The sequence below is a fragment of the Eriocheir sinensis genome, chromosome 2 (genome assembly GCF_024679095.1).
Source record: "Eriocheir sinensis breed Jianghai 21 chromosome 2, ASM2467909v1, whole genome shotgun sequence".
In the NCBI taxonomy this organism is placed as follows: Eukaryota; Metazoa; Arthropoda; class Malacostraca; order Decapoda; family Varunidae; genus Eriocheir; species Eriocheir sinensis.
The window spans coordinates 2,551,829-2,572,461 of record NC_066510.1 but is presented as its reverse complement, the minus strand read 5'-3'; the positions used below and the strand labels follow the sequence as shown (position 1 = coordinate 2,572,461).

The window sequence follows — 20,633 nt, the reverse complement described above, 5'->3', positions numbered from 1 at the left end:
TGGGGAGTGAGCCCACGTTTTGAGATCTTAAGACCGAGGAGTCTTCCCTGCGGGCGAAAATCGATGACCTCGTTATCGACTATGAGCGGGGCGGGGGTCAGTGTCGCCAAGGGTATGACGGTGACCTTTGCCACGTTTGTACGTATCCGCCACGCCTTCTCGTAGGCTCCAATCCTGGTGATCTGCCTACCTGAACGTGCATTGAGCATCTCACGAGAACGTCCGGGGTAGGGCACTGCTTGAGACACGTCGTCCGCATACTGTACATTAAGTCCGGTGTCGGAGTGAGGGCAGTCATTGCGCTCTCTCTCTCTCTCCCCAGTTTTGGTCTCCCCACGATGCAAAGGACATTGCTAAATTAGAATGTGTTCAGCGTCGGGCAACAAAAATGATCCCTTCCTTGCGCAACAAATCCCACGAAGAAAGGCTTTCTACCCTTAACATGTTCTCTCTTGAGAAACGTCGCCTCCGAGGAAAACTGATCGAATGTTTTAAAATACTTAATGGTTTCACGAATGTAGACAGATCAACATTGTTTATGATCGATGACACTTTGCGAACGAGGAACAATGGCATAAAACTCAAATGTAGACAAGTAAATTCAGACTGCACCAAATTTTTCTTCACCAACGTTGTAGTGCGAGACTGGAATAAGCTCCCACCTTCAGTGGTCCAGTGTAACACGACTGACTCCTTTAAAAACAAGCTCGACCGTCACTTCCTTCAACTTAATATTAACTAGAGTAGAAATGCAACGTTTTGGAGCCTTCTGTAGAATCACTTAGGTTTAAGGACAGACCACCTAGTCTGGACCATGGGGTCTGAGTGGTCTGATTTTTCCATGTAAAATCTATGTAAATTCTCTCTCTCTCTCTCTCTCTCTCGGTGGATTATGTTTCCAAGGCTTCCCGCGTGACGAACTTGTGCACAAAAGCGCATTGACGCCCTAACCTTGAGAGGCGCCACTGCCTCCTCCATCGACTCTGTTATCATTATTCAAAACACATGAAGATAAACATACTCTCTCTCTCTCTCTCTCTCTCTTCATCTATCTATTTATTTATCTATCTATCTATCTTTTTTTTTTTACAACAAAGGAGACAGCTCAAAGGCACAAAAAAAAAATTAATAATAAAAAAAGCCCACTAATCGCTGTTCCCATAAAAGAATCAGAAGAGGTGGCCAAAAGCAAGGTCAAATTCGGGAGGAGAGGTGTCCTGATACCCTCCTCTTGAAAGAGTTCAAGTCGTAGGCAGGAGGAAATACAGATGAAGGAAGATTGTTCCTGAGTTTACCAGCGTGAGGGATGAAAGAGTGAAGATGCTGGTTAACTCTTGCATAAGCAAGTATAGGGATGAGCATGAGTAGAAAGTTGTGTGCAGCGGGGCCGCGGGAGGGGGGGAGGCATGCAGTTAGCAAGTTCAGAAGAGCAGTCAGCGTGGAAATATCGATAGAAGATAGAAAGAGAGGCAATATCGCGGCGGAATTTAAGAGTTAGAAGACTATCAGTAGGAGGAGGAGAGCTGATGAGACGAAGAGCCTTAGCCTCCATTCTGTCCCCCACACGTGAGATGCATACTCCATACGAGGGCGGACAAGGCCCCTGTATATGGATAGCAACTGCGCGGGGGAGAAGAACTGGCGGAGACGATACAAAACGCCCAACCTCGACGAAGCTGATTTAGCGAGAGAAGTGATATGAAGTTTCCAGTTGAGATTTTTAGTTAAGGATAGACCGAGGATGTTTAGTGTTGAAGAAGGTGACAGCTGAGTGTTGTCGAAGAATAGGGGATAGGTGTTTGGAAGATTGTGTCGAGCTGATAGGTGGAGAAATTGAGTTTTTGAGGCATTGAAGGACACAAGGTTCCTTCTGCCCCAGTCGGAAATGATAGCAAGGTCTGAGGTTAAGCGTTCTTCAGCCTCCAGTCTGGAGTCGTGTACTTCCTGTTGTGATGGTCTTCTATTGAAAGAAGTTGAATAATGCAGAGTTGAGTCGTCGGCGTACGAGTGGACAGGACAGTTTGTTATGGAAAGAAGATCATTGATGAATAACAGGAAGAGATTGGGTGATAGGACAGAGCCCTGTGGAACGCCACTGTTGATAGGTTTAGGGGAAGACCAGTGACCATCTACCACCGCAGAGATAGAACGGCCGGAAAGGAAACTGGAGATAAAGGAACAGAGAGAGGGATAGAATCCGAAAGAGGGCAGTTTAGAAAGCAAAGACTGGTGCCAGACTCTATCGAAGGCTTTCGATATGTCTAGCGCAACAGCGCAAGTTTCACCGAAACTGCTAAGAGAGGATGACCAAGAGTCAGTTAAGAGAGCAAGAAGATCGCCAGTAGAACGACCATTGCGGTAACCATAATGGAGATCAGATAGAAGATTAGAAGTGGAAAGGTGCTTTTGAATCTTCCGGTTAAGGATTGATTCAAAAGCTTTAGATAGACATGAAAGTAAAGCTATTGGGCGGTAGTTTGAGGGATTGGAGCGGTCACCCTTCTTAGGCACAGGCTGTACAAAGGCATACTTCCAGCAGGAAGGAAAGATAGATGTTGATAGGCAGAGACGAAAGAGTTTGACCAGGCAGGTGTCAGCACAGAAGCACAGTTTTTAAGAACAATAGGAGGCACTCCATCAGGTCCATAAGCCTTCTGAGAGTTGAGGCCAGAGAGGGCATAGAAAACATCATTAGGAAGAATCTTAATAACAGGCATAAAGGAGTCAGAGGGGGGATGTGTAGGAGGAATATGCCCAGAATCGTCCAAGGTGGAGTTCTTACTGAAAGTTTGAGCGAAGAGTTCAGCCTTAGAGACAGATGAGACGGCAGTGTTGCCGTCAGGGTTAAGGAGAGGAGGGAAAGAGGAAGAAGTGAAATTGGAGGAGATATTTTTGGCTAGATGCCAGAAGTCACGGGAAGAATTAGAAGAAGCAAGGTGTTGACATTTTCTATTAATAAAAGAAGTTTTGGTAAGTCGGAGAATAGATTTGGCACGATTCCGAGCTGAAAATATAGATCAAAAAGTTAGTGGGAGTTCGAAGGCTCTGGAACCTTTTGTGAGCTGCCTCTCTATCTTTAATAGCACGAGAACAAGCATGATTAAACCAAGGCTTTTTAGCATGAGGAGTAGAGAAAGTACGTGGAATGTATGCCTCCATTCCAGAGACAATCACCTCTGATGCGCAGAGCACACACAGAGGGGTCTCTCTATCTATTTATCTATCTATTTATCTATCTATTTATAAATCTATTTATCTATCTATTTATTTATCTATCTATTTATCTATCTATTTATCTAGCTATCTATTTATCTATCTATTTATGTATCTATTTATCTATCTATATTTATCTATCTATTTATCCATTTATCTATCTATCTATTTATCTATCTATTTATCTATCTATTTATCTATCTATTCATTTATCTAACTGTTGACGTTGTAGCCTAAACTTAGAGAGAGAGAGAGAGAGAGAGAGAGAGAGAGAGAGAGAGAGAGAGAGAGAGAGAGAGAGAGAGAGAGAGAGAGAGAGAGAGAGTAGTGAAAATAGCTTGAAATATTTATCTTTGATGTAATCTGGTATTAAAATTCTCTCTCTCTCTCTCTCTCTCTCTCTCTCTCTTGGTATACATAGATATAAAATACAAATAAATATTGAGAGAGAGAGAGAGAGAGAGAGAGAGAGAGAGAGAGAGAGAGAGAGAGAGAGAGAGAGAGAGAGAGAGAGCAGATGGAGGACATTAGGAAAGGTCACATGCTCTCTTGTTTACATTCCAACGTGGGTGTCAGGTGTACGATAACGGACCATTGCATAGATAATCCCTTCTTATATATCTCGCTATCTATCAATAATTTAACCTTTTTAGCGACAAATAATAGAAGAGAATATAAAATTTACTGCATATCTTTCAATTTTATTTCTTTACTTAATTTTTTTTTTTAATTTGATATAGTTTAAACGCCTTGCCAAAAAAAAAGACACCCAGCAAACATCGAAAGTCCGGGCCGATACCGGCAAATAACGGAACTATGGCATAAAGGATTTCGTTTATCAGGCCAATATAAGGCCGATATAAATATTCTGCAATCGGGCCATAAGAGGCAAATGTACATCGGGCCAGTACTAAACAGCCTACATTACGTCTTTTTGTTGTAGTTCGAGGATTTTGTTTATCGGGCCAATATAAGGCCGATATAAATATTCTGCAATCGGGCCATAAGAGGCAAATGTACATCGGGCCAGTGCCTTGCAGGTCCCTATATTGAAGGTGTGTGTGAGTGTTTTGTGTTCAACTAAGTCTGTTTCTTGAGAAGGCTGCACCAGGACTTGTCTGTCACCACTGCCTTAATTCACTACACTAATAACCTTGTACTACATACTGTAACCTCATCCTGGGCTTCTCTTTATAATTATGCACTTTTTTTTTGTGTGTGTGTGTGTGTGAAATAATAGACAGTAAGTAAGGATAAGAAAAAACAATGGAGGAAAAATCACCCGTTAACAAAAGGTGGCAGGCAGCTGTTGACTCTTGCTTTAAACTTATCAATATCAACAAGAGATTCTAATATGGCTGCCCCTCTAACTGTGTCTCCCTCGTCTTAGCCAGCAACCCCGAGCAGCAGCCGTCCCCCCTGATGGTGCACTCCTCTCATCCTATGTGGGGGTGCTGCTGGTGCTGGAACACTGCCCCCCCCCTCCCCCAACCCTACTGCAAGGGGAATTTCTCAGGGTGAGTGTGTGTGTGTGTGTGTGTGTGTGTGTGTGTGTGTGTGTGTGTGTGTGTGTGTCGACTGATTTTTATTTTTCTATTTTTTATTTATTTTCTTCCCAGCCTATTGTGCCAGTAGGCCATACAATGGAATGTCTTAATTTTGTATCTGCTGTATCTACCCATTTATAAAATATCCTTGACACAGTTGAAAGAGATACATTAAATCTGTAGGCCAAATCCTGGAAGCATGTGTTTAAACGAAGATGCATCAGAAACATAACAAATTCTTGAAACGGGGATAGCTTTGAATTAATTGAATGGGTAATATTAAGGCAAACATAATAAAAAATGCACATCAGTACAGCATAGTTTGGCAGCCCTGTATAAAAAGGACTTTTTCATCATCATTACTGAGGTTGAGGTTATTGTAGTCACCTACTGTAGAACGGAGTTCATACACCTCTGTTCGTAACTGGTTCAAGTCCTCATCCTGCTGATCAAACATGGTCGTCTCCATTAGGGTGAGGTCTCTTTGGCAGCCGACAGTTGCAACTGTTACTGTTTCTGTCTGGCAGGCAGCTGGTCTAGACACAATGGTTTGCTTCTCTGTCTGAAATGTCTGGCCGATGGCTAGTAGGGACAACTGTTCCTGTTGTTCTGAAAGGTGTAAGAAGATTGTGAGAAGATAGTAATACACTCCCATGACAACTTTGACCCGTGAAAATTCATACCCATTTTAGAAGAGGTTTCTTAACTTACACCAACAAAAAGGATGAGACTACATTTTATGGTGATATGAATGTTTTTTGTTATGAAAAGGTCTGTATTTCCATAAAAAAAAAAAACATGGAACGGGCTACTTGTTGATGGCATATATCAACATAACCACTTACCAACATGAACTTCGTCATGGCAAGGTTGAGTGTATTCCTATATGTCCATGAGTGTCTGCGCTGCCATAAACATCTCCTTATCCTTCTTCAACTTTCTCTCCTGGATCCTTTGATGCCGAGCACAACTGATGGCGACCAATTCCTGGGACACTTTACGATGACCAAGGTTCTGTGTTGGGGCCCAGTCTGGATTACTAGTATCCTCAAGGACTGCTGGCCGTCCTGAAGTAACAAATAGAATGCAGGGTTAATAATGAGTTTACCTCAGCAGTCACTTTCTAAGACAACATTTATTTTTTTCAGACTAAAGGTCATGCTTTTTCTGGTGAGCATTGTTTTAAATCCATAAACCAAAAATTACCTATATAAAATTCAATCTAGTAACTATTGAGTTGAGCTCCGCGCCTCCAATATACGATATTGCGCCTCCTTATTACAGTTATGGGACTAAATCCATGTCCCTGAACCATAATATGATAGAGCTAGTTCTTAAAATTAAAGAGAAGAGAAAGGCCTAATAATGGATTTAGTCCCTTATGATAGGAAGGTGTAATGTCATCTTTTGGAGCTGCGGAGCTCAACTCAACAATTGCCTTTAATCTTCAGGTGTGCGTTCAAAAAAAACCTATACAATATGAAGTCCTTGTTATTGACTAAGATACATAACAATGACTGACTGTTGAAAAGGGAAGCAGGAAAAAAAATATTTGCAATATAAGCCATATAATATAAAATTTTGCAGCCCTGCATGGCACAATATGAACAGTAAGAGAACACGCTGTCATAAAGTTAGGGTTAGAGTCGGTGAAGTTTGATTTGACATGGTTAGTTTACCTGTACAAGATGCCGTTAATAGGTACAGAGAATATAATTGTTCATAGTATAAGGAATTCCTTCAAGGAACAATGATCAGATATCTGGTCTGTGTCTTTTTAGTGCAGGTGGTAGTGGTGGCGCCGTGAGTTACTGAATCCTGTGCCACTTTTGTGTGTCTCTCGGTTAAATTATTGACTTTATTCGAATGTTGTGCCTTAAATAGGAAACAAATATATACTTACCACTCAAAAAATGATCACTGCACACGAGGAGATGCCTTTTTCCAGCCTCGGATAAGTCAGCTCTTGCCAGACTTGCCAGCCACTTCCCTCGCCGTTCTCTTGTTATTTTCTCTCTCTTCCCTCCATATCTCTTGTCTACTGCTGGTGTCGTGCCCGGAAATTCGGGACACTAAATGTTGTAAAAAAAAAAAAGGGAATTCACCTAGGGATATCTGAGGAGAACAAGGGGGACTCACCCTGGGGGTAGTTTTGCTGCCACCGCCCAGAGATCTACCGATGAACTATGTCGCCGGTAGCTCACTGGGAACCTTAAGAGTATATGTATATAAAGGACTAAGGATTTAATGAGGGATTAAAATGACCCAGAGCGAGACTCTGATTCCTTGGGCAGGGTAGCGAGGTGAGCGGGGCAGGCTCGGGGGCGGTAAATGGTTAGTTTAACTCACAGCCGGCCGGACAAATCTCACATCGGGGAGTGACAAGAAATAAAGGCCTATATATAGGAGTGCTTACATTTATTCCTGTGACTTAGTTTAGAAGGCAATACATAGGCGCCGCATACCTGACGACACGGTTTATAATTATTTCCTCATTGAAGGCACGATTTTCCCGAAATTGACGGAAATGGGCGAATGGACACACGACTGATTTCTAGTTTTCTCCTCTCACTATGGTAACCAGAATAAGGCTGAGGATTCTCCACGAAATCTTTACCCTTGGGCGGGTGTACAATTATTGTAAAAACCAGGTACATAAGATGTATGAAAGAGACTCAGAGAGGGGGAACGTTACATTTCCGGGAAAAACCTATACACGACGAGAACCATCTCCGTCGTAAAGACACAAACATACAGCCTCTTAATTCACTAACATTTCTTACACTACAGGTAAAGCACAGATTACTGGCCTAAATACTCCCAAAAATACTTCCCGCAATAGGGAGTGCAGGAGGGAATTGTAAGGGGGACTCGATTCCCCGTTTCCTACCCCTGGTATGGCTCCAAGAACGCATACAGGGCTCTCTCCTACAACTCCTACTGCGGAGAGAATAGGAATATTGAGTTTAACAACTAAAAGAACACATCGGGGTGGATACACGGGTTCGTGTAGCTGTGTGTGGTGGGTGTGTGTGGGTGTGGCAGAGACTGGGACGCCCGATCTGTGAGTAAGAGGAAGATGAGTGGGCGAAAGATCAAGCTTATTTCATTTACTGGGATCAGAAATGCATTTATAGGATCATTAAAGCAGATTGGCTAAAGGGGAGACGGTAATTAACCCTTGGGGAGCACTTTAGGGGGAAAAATGGGATGGAGGAGGGAAAAATCACGGAGTACAATACCTGTGAGTAGGAGGAAGATGAGTGGGCGAAAGATGCCCTCAAACGACGCTCCCCTCGTTTTATACCAACCCTGCGGCGGCCCCGTAGGGGAGGGAAGAGGGGCCAAGTAGCGGATTAATAATCTATCACGTTTTAATTCAAAATGAAGAGTAGTCTAGGGTAGTTTATACATGGGCATGGTCTCTTAACGTGTAAGGTGACGAAATTTCATGTGGAGCAGCGGAAAAAATCTATGTAAGGGTGGATGATTTTAACTGATAGGGGATTTTAACAAGCAAGGGCTGGTAACAATTCCGAGGTGCGTGCGCTGGTAGGGAGAAGGGGGGAAAGGGAGGGTGACTGACGCTATGTTCCCAGGCGGAAAATACTTGGCGTGGTATTGCGTCATATGGTGTAATTGTAGTCTGAGGGGGATGTAGTCTGTTATGGGTTGTGATCAAGAATACCTACTACATTCTTACATATCTATGATGGCCTTACAGTGACTTATAATTACTTACAACTACTTGTAATCACTTATAATGACTTAAACTACGTCTTGTCCTTGTACTTCTAAGGTTCTTCTCCTGCCTTCACATCCCGGCATTACACTGGTAATCGGAAGAAAAACTTTTCCGGGAACTTTGTCCGCTTGTCTGCGCACCCAATAACACCACAGAATGCTGGCATCTTGGCAAATTCACTGTCTTTCGTATGATTACCAAAGTACCTCGCACGTCAGCTGATACGGGCTCGGTCCCACACAACGCTAAAAGCATCTTCTGCTGCCGCCACTGAGAGTGTGTGACGTCACGTGCAAGTAACCTATGGCTCACCAAAAGCTAGCTTCTGTTCATTAAACTCTTGTAACACGTCCAGTCTATTAGACTGTGGCCTTGATGAGACTGTGAAATATCCCTTGTGAGTCTGTAATAACAGCTGGAACCCTGTGGGAGAGATCACAGCCAATAATTTTGGACACAATTAAGGGCCACAGCTTCCTTCATCATGCCTGGACCTGAGGTGAACGATTGTTTCAGTACGTCCTCGTACCTGTGCCTCTCTCACAATGGTTTCCATAGACAGTACAAAGGGAGGGCGGTTATGACAGCAAGACGCACACAATGGCAGTGCGTGTGTCTTGCTGTCATAACCGATGGTTTCCTCCCAAGACGACTGACTGTTAGCACGCCTCTGTCTGTCTTCTCAGCGGCCTTGCAGTTAAATTATACACTTTGTATCCCCTCTGTGGCATGTTGCTACAGCCGAATGCTAGGCAGCAAGGCATTGTTACATTAAAAAGCAGCCGAATCCGCTTCCAAAATAGGTAAAATTATGCTTTTAATACCTCAGTTCAAAGTCGGTGCGGTGCTCGAAGGGCTAAAAATGGCGCCCAGCAGCCTTATACACAGGGCCGCCTATGTCGGGACTCTCTCTATAAAGGGACTCTATAGGGGCCGCTTTCACAGTCGTTTTGTTTGTTTTGATCGTTAGCAATGGCTGTTATCGCCGCTATAGTATTTCCACGTCAAACTGGCCGATGGGGTAGTGGCGGCTGCGGGGTTAGCCTAGCCCCGCACCTTGCCACACACTCTCAACACCTCTCGCTTCCTCTGCAGCCGCCACTACCCCATCGGCCAGTTTCACGTGGAAAACTATAGCGTCGATCGCGGCCATTGGTAACGATCAAAACAAACAAAGCGTGACTGTGAAAGCGGCCCTAGGTGACAGTGGCGTACATGGGAGTGGAAGGGGCAGAAGACCGGGAGGAAAATAGGAAGCTGTATGGTGGGAAATTAGCGGCAGGGTAGGCAAAGGAAAGTGGATAGTCATGGGAGACTTTAATGAACACATAGGCCTAAATAATGCACCAGTAAATATAGTAATGGACGCATGCTGCTAGACGCTGGTGTCCTACATGACGGTGCAAGATGAGAGAGCCGTGAGGGAGAACAGAGGCCGGGAAGTATGGCGTGGTGAGGAAAGTTGTGAGGGAGTATGCCGGAGAGAAAGTTGTGGTCATGGGAGATATGAATGCACACGTGGGTGTACTTGGGGAGGGAATGAACCGGAATGGGGAAATGCTGGATGAGTTTGTGGATGAAATGAATCTGGAAAACCTGAATGTGACGACGGCTGAGGGACGTGTGACGTGGAGTGCGAGGGATCAGGAGTCTGCTATTGATTATGTGTTAGTGAATGGGAGAATGTGTGAGTGTGTGTCTCGTGTGTGGATAGATGGAATGATTGATGTGGTGTCTGATCACAATATGCTGGTGGTGGAATGTGACCTGTATGCTAGGAATGAAAGAGAAGCGAAGAGGGAAAGAAAGAAATGGAGGTTGAGGGATGTTAGATGGGAAGATTTCCAGGTAGACCTGAGGAAACTAGACTGGATGAATGGAAGTGTGCATGACGTGGATGGAGCCAATAGTGAGTTTGTAGGGAATGTAAGGAGAGCCGCAACTCGACGGATTGGGTATTTGAGTACGAATGGAAGAAAGAGAGAGTGCATGCAAGCCGTGGTGGAATGGGGAGATCAGGGATGTTAGGAAGGAGCGAAAGAGGCTGAATAAGGTTTGTAGGAGACTGAGGAAAGAGACATGAAAGTATTGAGGCAGAGAATGTATATCAGAATACATGGTCAGAGTATGTAAAGCAACAGAGGGTTACTATAAATAAACAGAAGATTAGGGAGGCCAAGGTCAGGTGTGAGAGGAGTCTGACTGAAGCTCTGAAAAAAAGGTCTATAGAAGGTGGGCGTGAATGGTATAGATTCTTGAGGGGTGAGAGTGTGACTGATAGTGAAAACGTGGAGTACCTGAAAGTAAATGGTGAGGAAATCAGGGTCACAGACAGAATGAAAGAGTACGTGTATAAAAGGTTTCTGGGAAGAGATTGCATGGAAGGGCGGGTGAAGCTTTTGAGGTGAGAGAGGGATGTGTAACGCTTGAGAGAAATTAAGAAGCAGAAGAATTGCAAGGCAGCAGGGCTGGATGAGATCCCGTATGAATTGTATAAGAATGGAGGTGAGGTGGTGATAGACAAGATGACTGAGCTGTTCAACTGTGTATGGGAGAATGAGAGAGTGCCTCGGGAGTGGAACGAATGCAGAGTGACTCTGATACACAAGGGAGGGCATAGGAGTAGGAAAGAGCTGAAGAATAGGCGTACCTAAAGGCGGCTTTACACCTGGCAATTCCTGGCCGGCAATACAGCCGCGACGATCTAGCGGCTAGGCCGGCTGGGTGCTCTCGGGAGCAAGTACCTTCACACGTGGGAGGAGCCGCCGGGAGCATCAAGACGTAAACTGCTAGTAAATGCAAGGGCATGAATTCATCCCAGACACCCCAAAAGGCTACTACCATATCTGAAAACCACAATGAGTTTGGTCCATTAGCCTAATATTGTAGAAATACTTTAAGTAAACGAGTTTTATCATGAGTAGTATTGATTGATTGATTGAATGCTTATTGTTGCATTTAACAACAAAGGAGAAGGGAGGAACATGCCATCCCAACCCCCAGGCATTACATAGTGTGATTATATAATACATGAAAATAATCGTTCCTTTATTACCTCCTTTGATATCTCTCAAAGAGATACACATTTCCCGCAATATATATTGTTGCTGCCACTCAAAAGTTGTTTTGCGCAGACTCTGCCTCTAGTAGAGCTTATCTTATGGGTCCCACAAGTGTCAATGCTGCCTACTTCCTCTAACAATGCCACCTCGGCCTCCCGGCTCCAAATCTTGTTATCTGCATCTGTCATTTCTTGTTTTATTGGCGCCGACACGTTGTTTACCCAGCCGCCCGTCGATCGGCAATACAAGACGGACATGCTCACCTGCAGAGAACTTGCCGCGAGAAGGGCTCCCAGACCCAGACCCAGACCAAAAATGCTGCCGGCAGCACGTCGCGGCTGTATTGCTGGCCAGGAATTGCCAGGTGTAAAGCTGCCTGAACAAGCACCAAATGGGGGGTACAAACTAAGGCGGAGGGACTTTTTTGGCAGCCATAGCCGGTAACGGGCTAAAGAGTATATAGCCTATCCAGATATTTTGTTTTTTTTATTTATTAATAATCCACGAGACATCCTAGAGTTAAATCAATGTACGTGCTTATCTTTGTATTCATTCATACACACACTGGTAATATTTCTGGACAACCCAAACACAGCGGGGCGACACGCGTCTGCACGCATCAGCGGCACAGACGGTACTCGTCTGATTCACTTGTTTGAGTGAAATTCTATTGTGAAAAAGTCATAAATTCGTGTCACTGGTAAAAATGAAACTAGTAATGAAAGTTTTGCCACCATGAAATATACACAAATAGATAAATATGAAAGCTCACGAAGTTACAATAAGTGACATCACCTGCTTTGCGCAGTAAGAATATGCTATTTACGGTATGACACCCGCAAAATGGCTCGGGCCACGGAGCTACAGCCTCAACGGTGCCAGATTGTCGTACTCAGCCGATTATATTTCCCGACTTCCTACCCCAACACTGTCTTCTGGCTCCAATAACGTAACTAATTTATAGTTATCGTTAAAAGAGTTAGATCCTAATGTTTCTTGGCAATAGTTAGGCGTCAGAAACGAGTACGACAAAGTGACGTAATACTGAAAAGAAAAGTGTGTATAAGTGGAGAAAAGAGGAACGAAAGGAGGAGGACCTAAGAAGCGATACAAAGCGTCACAGGTCAAAAGAAGAAGAAGAAGGAAAGATTTTCTGTGCTGTGTTGAGTGAAAGGCTGTGTTGCGAGTGGAGTCCCACAGGGGTCGGTGCTGGGTCCTCCGCTTTTTATTATTTACATCAATGACTTGGACACAGGAATTAGTAGTGATGTCAGTAAGTTCGCAGATGATACCAAGATCGGTAGAGTAATCCAATCAGACAGGGACGCTAGCGTTCTCCAGGATGAGCTTGACAGACTATATGATTGGGCGGGGAAGTGGCAGATGGAATTCAATGTCGGGAAGTGTAGCATTCTGAGTGTAGGTAGGAATAATCCCTCACACAATTACTCCCTAAATGGCACTCCTCTAAGCAGGTCTGGGCGTGAGAGAGACTTAGGAGTATTAGTGAGCGCTGACCTCCGTCCTAGGGCTCAATGCATTCAGGCTAAAAATCGGGCAAACAGAGTATTTGGTTTCATCTCAAGGAGCGTAAGCAATAGGAGCGCTGAAGTCATCCTCAAACTTTACTTAGCACTAGTTAGACCTCATCTCGATTATGCAGTTCAGTTCTGGTCCCCCTACTATAGAATGGATATCAAGATGTTAGAATCTGTACAGAGGAGGATGACAAAGATGATTCAGGGGGTGAGAAACTTGCCTTATGAAGACAGGCTGAAGCAGACACCAACCCCCAACCCCCAGTACCCATCAGCAGTGTTGCTACATGGGATCAAGCAGCAAATGTTGCTACTTTTTTTCTTCAGTCTGGTTATTTCCCATTTTAAATAAAAAAAAATATAGGGAGATAAACATTAAAATGAACAGTAGGAACTATATATATATATATATATATATATATATATATATATATATATATATATATATATATATATATATATATATATATATATATATATATATATATGTGTGTGTGTAGCAAACATATCCAGTGCTTTAAATACAAGCAAAGCATACAACATTCAATGCATGCTAGATTACTATAATGCCTTTGCAACTGTGGTAACCCGGATGTCACACTGGTCCTGTGTCCCAGGGTAATGGGTTCCCTAACACCACAGGCTCAAGGGCTAATGTTACAGAGATGAGCACCGAGGCCACGCGCTGCTACAGCGTATGCCCCCAGCCTTACCTTTACCTTTTACAAAATACTCTTAGCTGAGTAAAAATATCATACTAACTGTACAAGTGCCAGATAATGGCAAGCACTGCATATTGCTTGACAGGGCAGAGAACAAAAGCTTCTAAGCATTACAACTGAAATAAACAATGGGAGACACTCAAAGCTTGTTAACTGAACATAACCCGATTTATAACAGGCAAAACCAACAATGGTGCGTTATATACAATGAAAACTGTATAAAAATGTTGCAAGGCACATCAATATAAGAGCAAAGCATCATAAAACATGCTGAAATACATGATGGAGGACATCAAGAAGGTAACACATGAGTTGTTTTAAATGGAATGCAATAACTTGGTGGTCCTGGGAGACAGCCGAGCCTGGAGGTGAAAACGGAATGTAGGACACGGTATGATCTCACAAGCTCTGACCTTGGTGTCAGGGTCATGAAGATATTAAGCTCAGTAGGCACAACTATGCAGCGGAGGCACATATGATAAAAGCAAATGAGACAAAATTAGGCAACTCATAGTGTAAGAAAATAGCAGGAAAGTTATGCTGCAGTATGTGACACACCAATTAAATTACAGGGCAGAGAGTGATATGTATTTCATAGGCTACATCAGTAAACATGTAGCATTTATTGCAGGAAGCACACATTAAAGTTGGATGTAATAAAATATATGTTTTTAGCACACATTAAAGTTGGATGTAATAAAATATATGTTTTTAGCACACATTAAAGTTGGATGTAAAATATATGTTTTAGCACACATTAAAGTTGGATGTAATAAAATCATTTGATATGGAACTCCTTGAACTGGCCAACCAAACAAACCAAGGTCCCCCCCTCAAAAAGCATTAATTTTCACAAGGTTTATGAGGCATTAGTCAAGAATATCAACTGCCATTACATTTTGTAAATCATACCAATGTGATGATGTATATCATATAAAGCAGAAAAAAACATTGCATGCTGTAATACAAACAAGATTACTCCAGGAAGCCACATTAATGATGCCAGACACGTGATGATAGACACTTAGTGTGATGAAATTACATGCTGTATTTCACATTATGAAACCATGCCAAGTGTCACTGCAGCATATTATTAGGTAAGGCAGACACCAAAAGCTTGTTACCTGAACAAGATTAAATGTAACAGGCAAAATCCACAATAAAGCATTGCATACTGTTGGGTAGGGAAGAGAACAAATGCTTCCAAGCATTACACCTGAAATAAACAATGGCAGATATTCAAAGCTTGTGAGCTGAACAAGATCTGATTTATAACAGGCAAAACCAACAATGGTGCATTACATGCGATATCTGGCAGGGGATTCCTTGCATTACAATTGGAAAGTGGCAGACACCTAAAGCTTGTTAACTGAACAAGATCTGACTTATAACAGGCAAAACCAACAATGATGCATTACATGTGATATCTAGCAGGGAAGATAAATGGTTCCTTGCATTACAACTGGAAAGTGGCAGACACCCAAAGCTTGTTAATTGAACAAGATCTGATTTATAACAGGCAAGACCAACAATGGTGCATTACTTGCAATATTTGGCAAAGTATATGGAAAAAAATTCTTGGCGTAACAAGAGTAATACTAAATAATGGCAAATCCCACGAAGTTTCTCTTCTTTTGACAAAGCCTGTGCTCTTTGCTGCAGGGCTGTCAGAGTCTGTTTGCTCCAGCCAACATGTACTGAAATACCCCTGAGTCATGGGTGAAGTGTTGAAACTGAAGGCAGGTGAAATACTGTGCTCAGAAATCTATTAGTATTTGGACTTTGATAGTATAAGGCCAGAGCAAACCTCCTCTCTTGTAACCCATATCTCCTACTAGGCTTAGATCTTGGCATCTTGCAGCATGTTGAACCTGACCTCAGAAAAAATCCATCCCTATTGGATCTAAAAAATTGCTGGCTCTGGGCAAAAACTGCCCAGGAGTTGTAACAGCCTGGGCTTTGAGCTGCCTTGCCTCCCGGTGCAGACGGTAGACTGTTGTGTGCAGCAATTTTCACTTTTCATGTCTGAAAATACATGAAAAAATACTTAATCACAATTAATCACAATTCTAAATAATAAAATATGTGCATGCAATTGCATTATTTTCAGTGCTATAAGGACAGTGAATCTAAGCATTGACATTATGTCTGCACGCCAGCTTCGATGGAAGGGTGCACTTAGATTGCCTGACAAGAGTAATATTTTCAGGAGAGATGGGGGAGAGGATACAACTGGAGACTCTTGACAGATATAATGTCAAGATCTACAAGCACCCATTTACCATATATATCTTTGATGTTCAGTCCATACTAAAACATTTGTCAATGTGTTGCCACACTAAAAATCTAAAAATTCCCTGTTTCTGCAATGTTAGTCATACCTAAGCCCTGCTAAACCATCCAAGTGAATCAAAAATGAGTTCTGGGTGGCAGCATGAGCCAATACTAAATGGCACCACTATAAAAAAAATTGCCTGCATCATGACGGGCCTGGGCAGACCGCCATGGCCCCTGAAGAAAACCTACCAGCATCATCACATCAGAAGAATGGACAGAGGTTTGTTAGTGGCACTTCAAGGTTATGCTACCTCTTCAAAGATTGGCCAATCATGGTTTAAAGTGGAACAGGATAAACAAGAAACAGGCAGGTATCTGTGGACACTACTGTTACTATCAATTGCCAGCCTATGGCAAAATTTGAACCTATGCTATCAAAAACATAAGACCCATATGCTGATAACTCGACTAATCGTAACGCAACTACAGCCATTGAAACATATTAAAGAGTTTAAATATATCATTCAAAATGTCAACCTTTTTACATACCTTTTTTTTAAGATATGAAGCCTACTGGTGTAACAGTTAAATATTGAACTCAATTTGTATGCAGAGGTGTGAGGTATGTTATTAAGCTGTAATGTTTCCAACACATTAGTTGTGATTAAAGCAACATGGAATAGTAACTAAAGAGGATAAATTATCACTGAGAACAAGAGGTGAGCTTGATGGCCGAGTCGAGTTTCCTCCAACCCCATCATGTTCACACCCTGTTGAGAGGCAATTTTTTAATCAAAGTGAAAAATGAATGCAAATGGTCACTAAAACTAGTTATTATACTTGGTGTCACAAATTTGGGCAAAGAATTTAGGGAAGGACTCCCGGACTTGGCGTCACTGATGAGGTAAATGATCTCATGCACTCGTTGGGCCATAATATATACATTGTTATAATGTGTATTATTGTCTTGTTACTATATATTACCTACTGATAATGGAAATACATGTCAGGATTAATCATCAAATACAAGGAAAAAAGAATCATGTACGGAAATTGTGAACTTTTAAGTTCATGTAACAAACAAGGTTTATTATACACAAAAAGGTTGGATACTTCAGATGTAAAAGATTTTTAGATATAACATCACCCCTTTCCTCCATATTGGTTCTTTAAATCAAGGGTTGACTACAGCTGATTATTATTTGCGGCAGGTTACACGACACTTTTTTTAGTGCAAAGCATCTGGAAATCAATGATCATTATAAGGAATACTTCTCATGAGTAGCTACTAAAACTTGACAACCTAGAAGGATGCACCATCAGACTGTAAAGGATAGATATATTATAAGACATAGCTACATTGGTGGATCCAAAGGGGGGCCCAGGCCCCCCCAGTGTTCCTGAGTGATACAGGAAAACTAGCTCAAAAGCGCGCTGCAGCTAAAACAATGCTTTGGCACAAAGTCCAGGCCGTTATACCCATTGATGTAGGTCAGTCCACCAGTTTTTCAAGACCAGGACTGCCGAGAATGGCTAATCGGTAATGCTAATGCTCCTTCCACCCGCAAAAAGTCTGACGTCCTCCCAAAAACTCATTTCCTGGATCTGCACCCAAAGACATACCGTAACATGGTTCAGTGATCATGGACAAAAAAAAAATGTTAAGACAATCAATATCCAATCATTTCAGGATACACAAATCAGCATCCATATGAAGGAATTCTACAACTTAAAAGTGATGTTGAGCAGGGCATGTGTTAAGCGACTTGCACAGACTATTTTGTGAAGTCATAATTAGATTAATAACACAACAATCAACAAACACTAGATGAAGTATTCATACCAAAATCAGTACATGGAGCTGGTGCACTGCAATGGGGAGCACATTCCTGCAGCTCACCAAGAGGGTTGAATGCTGGCATGTACTTCAGGGGGGGTGGCTAAATGTCTTCACCCTTGGCCTCTCCCCCTTCAGCTACCACATTCTCTTGGATGATATCGGACGTGTTCGGATCTGTTGGGATGTGGTTGTGTTAGATGTGGAATAACATACGACAGTGGAACATGGAAGGAAAGAGTATGTCCACACAGTAAAATACAGAGATGAGGATTGCACTGCATTAGTTGAGTGATTACAAGATGTAAATTGAAATTCTTTGGATACTGAAAGTATGTACGGGGACAACTGGGTGAGAAGGGAGAGAGATGCAGATTTTTATGTTATATAGCTAGTTACACCAATGAAGACTTAAGGCATACACATTCAGAAAGACCACAATTTTGGCTGCTAGACAGAAAAGCACTAGATGTCAAAGTGCCAGGACATTGAAGGAAGTAATAATAAGAAAAGCAATAATAATTAATGAGTATAAATATATTTCTGATATTTTTGTTTATCTTAATACTAGTATTGGAATTTTCAAACACTAAGAATGTAATAAATATTGATAAATTAATTAAAATAAATACATTAACTGTACTAATACTACCACTAACAATATTAACAGCACTGCATCTAATAGACTGAGCAATAAACTGAGTCTGATATGTAACCATAATTAAACTGTCTCTGTCTGAGTGTTATGTGAAGCTTGCTCCATGCACCATGATAGGAATGGAATAGATGCATGCAGGTTGCTGAGATGCTTACAGTCACCAGACACTTGTAGATATGGCACCAAAATGTGTTGGAAGCATTGGCGGCCAACTTCCATTTATTTAATTATTATTTTATTTAAACAAAGGAGACAGCTCAAAGGCAACAAAGCGTACTAGAAAAAAAAGCCCCACTACTCACCACTCCCAAACAGACAAAAGTAGAGTCTTGATACACTCTACTTGAAGGTCAAATTATAGGCAGGAGGAAATGCAGACGATGGAAGGCTGTTCCAGAGCTTATCAGTGTAAGGGATGAAAGTTAAGATGCTGGTTAACTTTTGCATAAGATGTTTGGCAAGATAGAACATGCAGTAATTGACTTAAATTAGAAAAGTATAGATTTAGGAGGGAAATGGGCAGGCATTGGTTTAGTAATAGGGTGGTGGGGGAATGGAATAGACGCAGCAATCACATAGTGAGTGCAGGGACGATAGCTTGTTTTAAGAGTAGACTGGATAGCTACATGGACGAGGCTGACAGGTGGTAATGGGGAGGAATCTGGAGCTGCCGTGTGTAGGCCATTCGGCCTCTTGCCGCGGGAGGAGGGGAGGCATGCAGTTAGCAAGTTCAGAACAACTGTCAGCGTGAAAATGATTAGAATTTCCACATTATCATTATTTATATATATCACTTACCCCGGCTGGCATCCTTCCGTAATAAATGTAGCTTCACACCAGGCTGTGTCCTCTTTATCACCACAAAGGGACATGATTTGAGGCTCCGGCTGGTAAACGTGGCGCCGCGGCGGTGTTATGATTTTTGAACGAGGCAGCGTTGCAATCAGAGCAGAGAAAGATATTGCTGCGAATAGCGGTATAATAAACAGTATAAGTTAGACCAAGATAATTATATCCACCCACTCTTTCCCCCTACAAACCAATGACTCAATGTGTATATATATCATCATTACTGATGGAAGTCAGCGTGCGTGCTAAAACAATGAGTTTGGAAGAAAAACATGATCACATAGTTTTAAAGAACGGCAGTAGGGCTACAATTCCTTGGTTCATTCCAGTATGTATACAGAAAGGTTAAACACATAAAACACATCTAACCACACATGCAGAGAAAGTAATATAATTGTGGTATAATAATATAACAATAATAGCATTACTCATGACATGCAGTCAGGCTATATCTACCTAGTAAATATATACAGTATATATAGTTCCTACTGTTCATTTTAATATTTATCTACCTTTATTTTTTTTATTTAAAATGGGAAATAACCAGACTGAGGAAAAAAAGTAGCAACATTTGCTGCTTGATCCCATGTAGCAACACTGCTGATTGGTTCTGGGGGTGGGTGTCTTGAGGGGGGGAGGCGCCTGGATGTAAACAACGCTGCTCCTGCGCCATCTGTTGCAACCGACATACACCAACACCCGCCCACGGTCTCCCATAGAGGCCCCCTCTCCTGTTCTATAGTCTCCTTGGTTGAAGGTGTCGAGCGGGAGGCAGTGTTGCCGATTTCGGTACGAACGTACCAGATTTGGTACTTTTGGGTGTACAAAGTACGACTTCCACTAGATCTGGTACTAAATAGGGAGATAGTATTTTTGTTCTATACATTTTGGAAATAAAATTAATAGTGTCGTAAGTCGTAACATATTTATGTCCTGCCATGTATTTCGTTAGTGTTCAACACCTTCAGCAACCCAAGAGGAGATAGATTTACATTTCCAAAGGTATGTAGACCAGTAAATAATGTTATATTTACTCAATCTGGTACGTTTTGTTCTCATTTGATACTTTTTACTAGTGCAGTCTGGTACTATTTCTTTAAACTGAGTGGCAACACTGGCGGGAGGCCAGTGTGAGCAAGACGCGTGTCGGGGCTGGCGGGGGTTCAGCTGAATGCCCCGTTCGTG

The 20,633-nt window shown here is 42.3% G+C and overlaps 2 long non-coding RNA genes across 3 annotated transcripts; both read right to left on the bottom strand.

Moving 5' to 3' along the window:
- Nucleotides 1–4,482: 4,482 nt before the first annotated feature.
- LOC126997881 (uncharacterized) lies at nucleotides 4,483–8,241 on the bottom strand. 2 transcript variants are annotated; one of them, XR_007752434.1, is made up of 4 exons: nucleotides 8,003–8,241; nucleotides 6,664–7,822; nucleotides 5,606–5,827; nucleotides 4,483–5,369 (listed from the first exon to the last, which is right to left on the bottom strand). It is a non-coding gene; the product is annotated as an uncharacterized LOC126997881 (long non-coding RNA). The 2 variants fall into 2 exon arrangements; XR_007752435.1 differs by having other exon boundaries at nucleotides 6,664–6,832; nucleotides 8,003–8,024.
- Nucleotides 8,242–14,679: 6,438 nt separating this feature from the next.
- On the bottom strand, nucleotides 14,680–19,500 carry LOC126997875 (uncharacterized). The gene is made up of 3 exons (XR_007752428.1): nucleotides 19,398–19,500; nucleotides 17,948–18,118; nucleotides 14,680–16,874 (listed from the first exon to the last, which is right to left on the bottom strand). It is a non-coding gene; the product is annotated as an uncharacterized LOC126997875 (long non-coding RNA).
- Between the last annotated feature and the right edge of the window lie 1,133 nt (nucleotides 19,501–20,633).